The following is a 9,219-nucleotide window of genomic DNA, read 5'->3' as shown; positions in this document are numbered from 1 at the left end:
AAGTCGCTCAGTCGTGTCCAACTCTTAGCAACCCCATGGACTGCAGCCTATCAGGCTCCTCCGCCCATGGGATTTTCCAGGGAAGAGTCCTGGAGTGGGGTGCCAGCTCAGTCATGTCCAGCTCTTGGACTGAGACCTGCCAGGCTCCAGTGTCCATGGAATACTTCAGGCAAGAATACTGGTGTGGGTTGCCATTTTCTTTTCCAGAGCGAAAATGGACAGAAAACCTAAAGAAATATCTCTCCAAAGGAGATATTCAAATAGCCGGAAAGCACATGAAAAATGCTCAACATCACTAAATATTGGAACAATCCAAATCAAAACTACAATGAAATGTCACCTCATACCAGTCAGAGTGGCCATCTTAAAAATATCTGCAAATGATAAATGCTAAAAAGGGTGTGAAGAAAAGAATACCTTACTAGACTGTTGATACGAATGTAAATTAGTACTCTCCAGGGAACAGTTTGAAGTTTCCCTAAAAAACTAAAAATGGAATTACAATACAATCCAGCAATTCCATTCTTAGGCAAATATCTAGGAAAGATAAAAACTCTAATTTGAGGAGACACATGCCCTACAATGTTCATAGCAGCACTGTTTACAATAGCCAAGACATGGAAGTAACCTCAATGTCCACAAATGGATGAATCAATAGAGAAGATGTGGTATATATACACAATAGAATATTACTCAGCCATATAAAAGAATGAAAGAGTGTCATTTGCAGAAACATGGAGAAACAAAAATTCCCATGTTAAGTAAAGAAAGTCAGACAGAGAAAGAGAGATATCATATGATATCACTTCTATGTGGAATCTAAAAAAATAAATAAACAAAAAAAGAACAGATACAAATGAACTTATTTACACAATAGACTCACAGGCATAGAAAACCAGCTTCTGGTTACCAAAGAGGAAGAGGGATGGAGGACAAATTAGGAATTTGGCATTAACACATACACACTACTATATATAAAATAGAGAAACAACAACACCTAATATGTAGCAGAGGGAACTATATTCAATATATTGTAATAATCTATAAAGGAAAAGAATTTGAAAAAATATAAATCTGTACATGCTAAGTTGCTTCAGTCATCTCCAACTCTCTGCAATCCTATGGACCATATCCCACCAACCTTCTTTGTCCATGAGATTCTCTAGGCAAGAATATTGGAGTGGGTTGCCATGCCCTCCTCCACGGGATCTTCCTGATCCAGGAATTGAATCCACATCTCTTATGTGCCGTGTGTTGGCAGGTGCATTCTTTACCATTAGTGTCACATGGGAGCCCACCTATATCTATATCTATACCTGTATCTATATATCTGAATCACTTTTCTGTACACCCGAAACATTGTAAATCAACTGTACTTCATTAAAGGAAAAATAGTTGGAGGAACAGAGAAATTTGACAATAGAGCCTTAAGCCATAGAGGGACTTAAGGATTCTTGGTAAGTAATCTCATGATTCTTCAGCTGATCAATATCACCATCAAGGACCTAAGTAATTTCTATTATTCCTAATTTTCTCCTCTACTATTCTTAAATCTTTGGCCTTTTGTTCTTTTGCAACTGGTCAACATATGACTTCTAAAGATCTAGAATCATACTCATTTTCAGGGCAGAAGGAAAAGGAAAAATCAGCACTCTATCATTTATAAGGAAGCAAATATCTTCTCAAGCCTAACATATACTTCCATGGAGATACTGGTGAGAATTTTGTCACACAACAATTCCTAATTATAAGTAAACCTAGATAAATGAGTGGCATTTCCAGCTTCTTGTTTATTGTGAAAATAAGCAAAGGAAAAAAGTGCTGAATGCTAAGAAAATCTGCAACAGCCATGTAATAGAAAAATATTCGCAGAATGGGAAAATAACAGCTGGAGAAATAGAAAATGAATATCTTAACTATAAAAGGACTTCTGCACAACATTGTAAATCAGCTATTCAGTTCGGTTCAGTTCAGTCGCTCAGTCGTGTTCGACTCTTTGTGACCCAGTGGACTGCAGCACGCCAGGCCTCCCTGTCTATCACCGCTCCTGGAGTTTACTCAAACTCATGTTCATTGTCAGTGATGACATCCAGCCATCTCATCCTCTGCCGTCCCCTTTTCCTCCTGCCTTCAATCTTTCCCAGCATCAGGGTCTTTTCAAATGAGTCAGTTCTTCTCATCAGGTGGCCAAAGTATTGGCGTTTCAGCTTCAACGTCAGTCCTTCCAATGAATATTTGGAACTGATTTCCCTAGGATGCACTGGTTGGATCTCCTTGCAGTCCAAGGGACTCTCGAGAGTCTTTTCCAACCCCACAGTTCAAAAGTATCAGTTCAGCTTTCTTCATAGTCCAACTCTCACATCCATACATGACTACTAGAAAAACCATGGCCTTGACAAGGCGGACTTTGGTTGGCAAAGTAAAGTCTTTGCTTTTTAATATAATATCATATATGAAACGAGTTGCCAGTCCAGGTTCCATGCACAATACTGGATGCTTGGGGCTGGTGCACTGGGACGACCCAAAGGGATGGTAAGGGGAGGGAGGAGTGAGGATGGTTCAGGATGGGGAACATGTGTATACCTGTGGCAGATTCATGTTGGTATATGGCAAAACCGATACAATATTGTAAAGTTAAAAAATAAAATAAAATAATTTAAAAAATATACCGTCTAGGTTGGTCATAACTTTTCTTCCAAGGAGTAAGCATCTTTTAATTTTATGATTGCAGTCACCATCTGCAGTGATTTTGGAGCTCCCCAAAATAAAGTCTGTCACTGTTTCCACAGTTTCCCCATGTATTTCCCATGAAGTGATGGGACCAGATGCCATGATCTTAGTTTTCTGGATGTTGAATTTTAAGCCAACTTTTTCACTCTCCTCTTTCACTTTCATCAAGAGGCTCTTTAGTTTTTCACTTTCTGCCATAAGGGTGGTGTTATCTGTTTATCTGAGATTATTGATATTTCTCCTGGAAATCTTGATTCCTGCCTGTGCTTCATCCAACCCAGTGTTTCTTATGATGTACTCTGCAAATAAGTTGAGTAAGCAGGGTGACGATATACAGCCTTAATGTACTCCTTTCCCTAATTGGAGCCAGTCTGTTGTTCCATGTCCAGTTCTAACTGTTGCTTCTTGACCTATAGTTAGTAAAATAAAATTTAAAAAGAACTTCTGAAACACTTTTTCCTATTGGAAAAAAAGGATAACATTTCTCAAAAAGACTTGTATGTGGAATTCTAGTTAATATGTTTCACATGCATAACATACTATTCAAAAATTGGTATTATTTTGGAAATTTATAAAAATTTTGAGGGCAGTCACTAAGTTATAGTAGCCAAACAACTTCCAGTTCAAAATGATCAGTCTTTTTCAACAGTGATGGTTAGTTGCATTTAACACTATACCTTCTGAACTCTTAGATTTGTGTCAGGATCTTTATTTCTTTCACTTTCTAGATATTATACTTTATGTTTTATATGTTCCTTGAATTATTTTATACTTATTCATTGTTTTCTCATCAATGATATTGATTCTTTGTAGAAGTTCTTTTATCATTTATGCCTAAAATTTTCTTTCATGCTCCTAAGACACTTTATTAATCTGTCAGCAACTGAAGAAGTGATTGATTTAATTAACGAGCAATTCTGACATGATACAGCACATTTTAATTAATTTATATGGGAGCAATGGAGTTTAAAAAGCATGTTTCCATTATCCAAAGAAACATGAAATAACGATACAAAATCCAAGGAATAAACACATATTGTATTTTACATATTAAATTACCTGACAGATGGTATGTTATAAATAATCTTGGACTTGCTACCAAAATGTGTATGTGTATGTGTGTGTACTCAGTCATGTCTGATTCTTTGCAACCCCATAGACTGTAGACCTTCAGGATCCTTTGTCCACAAAATTTTCCAGATAAGAATACTGGATCTGGTTGCCATTTCCTACTCCAGGGGATCTTCCCAACCCAGGGAACTAACTTGCATCTCTAGAGTGTCATGCATTGGCGGGTACATTTTTTAATACTAGCACCACCTGTTACCAGAATACCAGCACACAATTCTGTATTTCTGGGTCAACAATCAAAAGAAAGTGACCTCAAAGACCACTGCCTGCTTCATGAATTTGTCTTCATATAATGGCCACATAAATTGGCCACCAGTTTGTGAAATGTCCTATAATATTGATTTTTATCTCACTGATGTGATCTAATTAGGTTTGCTGTGGCTGCAGTTAGATAAACTGCTTAGGCATATTTTAATATATCTGCTGGTACACTGGTAAACCAGATCTCTTAAAAGACAACAAAAATTTTGATTTGCTTTATTTGCCATTTTCTGTGGTAAAAAATTTCCAGATATAATCAAACTATGAATAATTTAACAGTGAGTTTCCCAAAGTGCTGACTTTTGAGAATTGGCTCATGGATGGAGGAAACTGATGGGCTACAGTTGGTGGGGTCACAAAGAGGAAGACACGACTGAGCAACTAACACCTTCAGTTCCGTTTTTCTCCAGTCAGTGCTTGCCAGATTCAACTCAGACGCAGTTGAAGTTCATTAACCAATATGGTCATCACTTAGACTTCACAAGTTCTACAGGAAACAAGTTGATAAAACTATCCATTTGTAAACGTATCCTTTGTTGTTTAATTGCTAAGTCATGTCTGACTCTTTTGCAACCCATGGGCTATAGTCTTCCAGGCGCCTCTGTCCATGAGATTTTACACGCAAGAATACTGGAGTGGGTTGCCATTTCCTTCTGCAGCGGATCTTTCCGACTCAGAGATCCAACCGGTCTCCTGCATTGGCAGGACATTCTTTGCCACTGAGCCACCAGGAAAGTCCATGTACTACTTTTCAGAAAAAAATGAACTCCTTAGAGACCAGAATCACAGACATAGAGTGTATGTGGGTTCAGGAGGTGGACACAGAGCTACAGGAGATTATTTCTAGACCCTGAAACATACTGGAATTCTCTTCTGGATTTTAAAATGTCTGAGAGATGCTAATCATGCTCTTTTTTTGTAACAGAAAGTCTACAACTGCTATGTTAAGCCTGCTTCACCTCTGTATTTTGAAAGTAACCAATTTGTTTTTTAGATTCCTTAACTGAAATCTCATCCACACATTTGGAATTTTTAAGCTGATAATACTTTGATGATATTTTGACTTTTAGTTGATGTTGTAATATAGCACATTTAGGTAATTGCCTGGTTTTATTAATTATTCTAAAGGGGCAGTAATAAAGACAACGTGGCTTTGGTGTCAAATAAATAGGTCATTGAAACAACCACAGAAATAGACCTACATATATAAGGACAACAGATTTTTGCAAAGTTGCAAAGGCAATGTGTGGGATATGAATGCAATTTTCTACAAATGATTCGGGATCAGTTGGATATTTTTACATGAAAATTAAACTTTAACCCACACTGTATGCTATATTAAAAAAAAAAAAAAGACTCTAGGTCATTTCAGAGAGGGCTGATGGAACCAAATCCCAGAGCTCTTAACACTGTGACCAAAGATTGAGTTCTCCATTGCATATTGTAGTCACTTGATGGTGTTATGCTTCCTGTTGGAGATACAAGCCATTATTTCTATGACTGATGATGTGGGAATGTAAAAATAAATGTAAATGCCTTCCAAGTTAAAAAAAAAAAGACTCAAATGTATCACAGACCAAAATATATCACAGATCAAAATGTAAAATATAAATTTTAATCTTCTAAAATAAGACAGAGAAAAACAAAATCTTTTGACTTAAAATATGTGAAGATTTCTTAAACACAAACCAAAAATAAGATCCTTAAAAGTACAAATTGATAAATTGAGCCTCAACAAAATTAAACACTTTTGCTCATGAAAGACACTATTAAGAGAATGATAAAACAAACCACAGATTGGCAAGAAATATTTGAAACTCTTACATTTGATAGAAAATTTCATCCAGAGTGTTTAAATTCTCTCAAAACTCAGTAAAAAAATTGAAAACTCAAGTAAAAATATTAAAAAAAATTTGAAAAGATATTTCACCAAAAAGATACAGAGATGTCTAGGAAGCACATAAAACAGTATTCATCATCACCAGTGACTGTGAGTACATTAAATAATACACACTAAAATTCTAACACACAGCTATTAGAATGACTAAAATTAAAAATAGTAACCATACAATATGTTGGAAAGGACATGGAGAAACTAGATCTCTTATAAACTGCTGACATAAGTATATGATGGTGGTAGTGTCTGACTAAGTGGTATCTAACTCTTACAACCCCATGGACTGAGGCAGACCAGGCTCCTCTGTCCTGGCAAGAGTACTGGAGTGGGTTGCCATTTCCTCTTCCAGGGAATCTTCCAGACTCTGAGATTGAACCCACGTCTCTTGCATCTCCTGCATTAGCAGGTGGATTCTTTCCTCTGAGCCACCAGGGAAGACCAAGCACATGATGTGCCTGAGTTTAAGTTACTTCAGTCATGTCCAACTCTTTGTAACCGTATGGACCATAATCCATCAAGCTCCTCTGTCTGTTGGATTCTCCAGGAATGAATACTAGGGTGGGTGGCCATGCCCTCTTCCAGGAAATCTTCCCGATCCAGGGATTGAACCCAGGTCTCCTGCATTTCCTGCATTGGCAGGTGGATTCTTTATCACCAGCACCAACCAGGAAGCCCTAAGTATATAGTATAACTGCTTAAAAAACCCTTTGACAGCTTCTTAAGATGTCTACATACATTTTATTAGTTTTATTAAAATTTATTTACTTTATTAAAATATCTACATATATACACACTCCATGTTATCCTTCTATATTCCCTTGGTCCATACGTATAGACATGTGTATGAAGGTTCATAGAAACTTCATTTCCTCTGTTTCTATGAGTGAAACTTACTTATTTATTTATTATTTTTAGTGGTACCATACAGTATTTTTTCTTTATCTGATTTATTTCACTTAGCATAATGCCCTCTAGTTCTATTCACGTTGTTAAAAATCTTAGATTTTCCTTTTTCTTCATGGTTAAATAGCATTCCATCTATCATTTATCTACCTATCTATCTATATTTATCACATTGTCTTTATTCACCTGCTAATGGACTCATATTATTTCCATATCTTCGTTGTTGGAATATGCAGATGACACCACCCTTATGGCAGAAAGTGAAGAAGAACGAAAGAGCCTCTTGATGAAAGTGAAAGAGGAGAGTGAAAAAATTGGCTTAAACTCAACATTCAGAAAACTAAGATCATGGCATCTGGTCCCATCACTTCATGGCAAATAGATGAGGAAGAAATGGAAAATGTTTGCTAATAGGTAAACATATAAACAAACTGTTTTGCCCTATACAATGGAATACTGTTACTGAACCCAAGTTTGGATACTCACAGCTCATAAGCCAATAATTTGAAAGGCTAGCGTTGGTAGAAAATTATAACATTTTAGTCAGAAAAACCAGCAATGTGTGGAGAAGATGCCCTCATATTCAGAGACCAACTCCAAAGATTCTTCTCAGCCATGTCAGTTTTTTAAGAGAAAAATTGGGGGAAGATTCTCCTTGAATCATCCAGGCAGCAGGTTGAGTTCTGCATCCTTCTCTATTGTGTGCAGACTGGCTGACTCTTCACATGTTATCTTGACCAAGAGATCTTCCTGCAGGATTGCTAAAGACCTATTGGGGTCGCCAGCTAGTCATTTTTTAACTGTTAATTCTTCTTTTTTTATCTAGGAAAATGAATAAATAGTTTAGACAAGGCATGATGTGCATTCAGGAGAGCATAAGTCAAGAATCAGTCTCAATTGCTTAGTGATCTCATCCCTATAAATAGGTTTTTTTTAAGGTTAGAGGGGGCTTCCCAGGTGGCACCTGTGCAGGAGATGTAAGAGACGTGGATTCAATGGACATGACTGAAATGACTTAGCACGCAAGCACACAGGTTAGAGGGAAACAGAAATGGGCAAACAGGTGAGAGTTGGACTATAAAGAAAGCTGAGCATTGAAGAATTGATGCTTTTGAACTGTGGTGTTGGAGAAAACTCTTGAGAGTCCCTTGGACTGCAAGGAGATCCAACCAGTCCATCCTAAAGGAAATCAGTCCTGAATACTCACTGGAAGGATTGATGTTGGAGCTGAAACTCCAATACTTTGGCCACCTATTGCAAAGAACTGACTCATTTGAAAAGACCCTGATGCTGGGAAGGATTGAAGGCAGGAGAAGGGGATGATAGAGGATGAGATGGTTGGATGGCATCACTGACTGGATGGACATGAGTTTGAGCAAGCTCCGGGAGTTTGTGATGGACAGGGAAGCCTGGGGTGCTGCAGTCCATGGGGTCACAAAGAGTCGGACCCTATTGAGTGACTGAACTGAACTTAAGGGAAATAAACAAAAATATTGGTAATATACAATCCCATTTATGTAAATATATGAAAATGCCAACTAACCCACAGAGACAGAAAGCATCTAAGTGGTTGCCTTAGGATGAGGTGGAGAGAATGTTAGGTGGCACGGGGAAGGGAGTTATAAAGGAGACAGAAAAAAGCTTTTTCTTTCAAACTATATATGCTTTTAAATATGTGTATTTTGATGTCTATCAGTTATCCTCAATAAAATGTATTTCTTCTCAGAATAATGTCATGAGCAGTGCCCAAAAAATCCCAGTCAAGCAAGAGAAGCATGTGCAGGAGTCAAACAGTGATGGCTGTCTGGTAAGGCAGGAAGATGTGCAGAGCTGAGCAAATAGAAATGAAGATGAGGCTGAGTGAATTACTGAGTTTAGGCTGGAGATGAACAGTGCTCCAAAAGAGGGCTTCAGCTGCACTATATGCCTATGAAACCCAGTTTTGTGTATGTTTTTTTCTTTTTCAGAATGTGATTTTGTGAACTTCATTTTGTCTAGTCTGTTTCATCATTTCTATGCCTTAATTAAACTAACCTACTGGCTTCAGATTGTCCCAGTGCTATTGAGTGACATTTTCAAACTTAGAATTCAACTGGATTCTGTTGAGGAACTGGTGGGCACTGGGTCAGAACAGTTCTGCCGAATTTCTACATATTATGTGATATAACCCTTGATCTGCTTAAGATCTCACCTTGAAAGTAGATTGGTTTTTCTCCTTCTATCACATACTCTTAGAACTCATTTTCATCTCAATTTCTCCTCAGGATTTAAGTTCTTGTTATCTAAATATAAATACA

The 9,219-nt window shown here is 37.3% G+C and overlaps 1 non-coding gene across 1 annotated transcript; it reads left to right on the top strand.

Annotated features, from left to right (window-relative positions):
• The first annotated feature begins 5,482 nt into the window (after positions 1-5,482).
• On the top strand, positions 5,483-5,608 carry LOC112449174 (small nucleolar RNA SNORA25). The gene has a single exon (XR_003037660.1). It is a non-coding gene; the product is annotated as a small nucleolar RNA SNORA25 (small nucleolar RNA).
• Positions 5,609-9,219: the final 3,611 nt, after the last annotated feature.

The sequence above is a fragment of the Bos taurus genome, chromosome 12, assembly GCF_002263795.3.
Source record: "Bos taurus isolate L1 Dominette 01449 registration number 42190680 breed Hereford chromosome 12, ARS-UCD2.0, whole genome shotgun sequence".
Classification (NCBI taxonomy): domain Eukaryota; kingdom Metazoa; phylum Chordata; class Mammalia; order Artiodactyla; family Bovidae; genus Bos; species Bos taurus.
The sequence above is the reverse complement of the archived record's forward strand: the minus strand, read 5'-3'. Positions and strand labels throughout refer to the sequence as shown.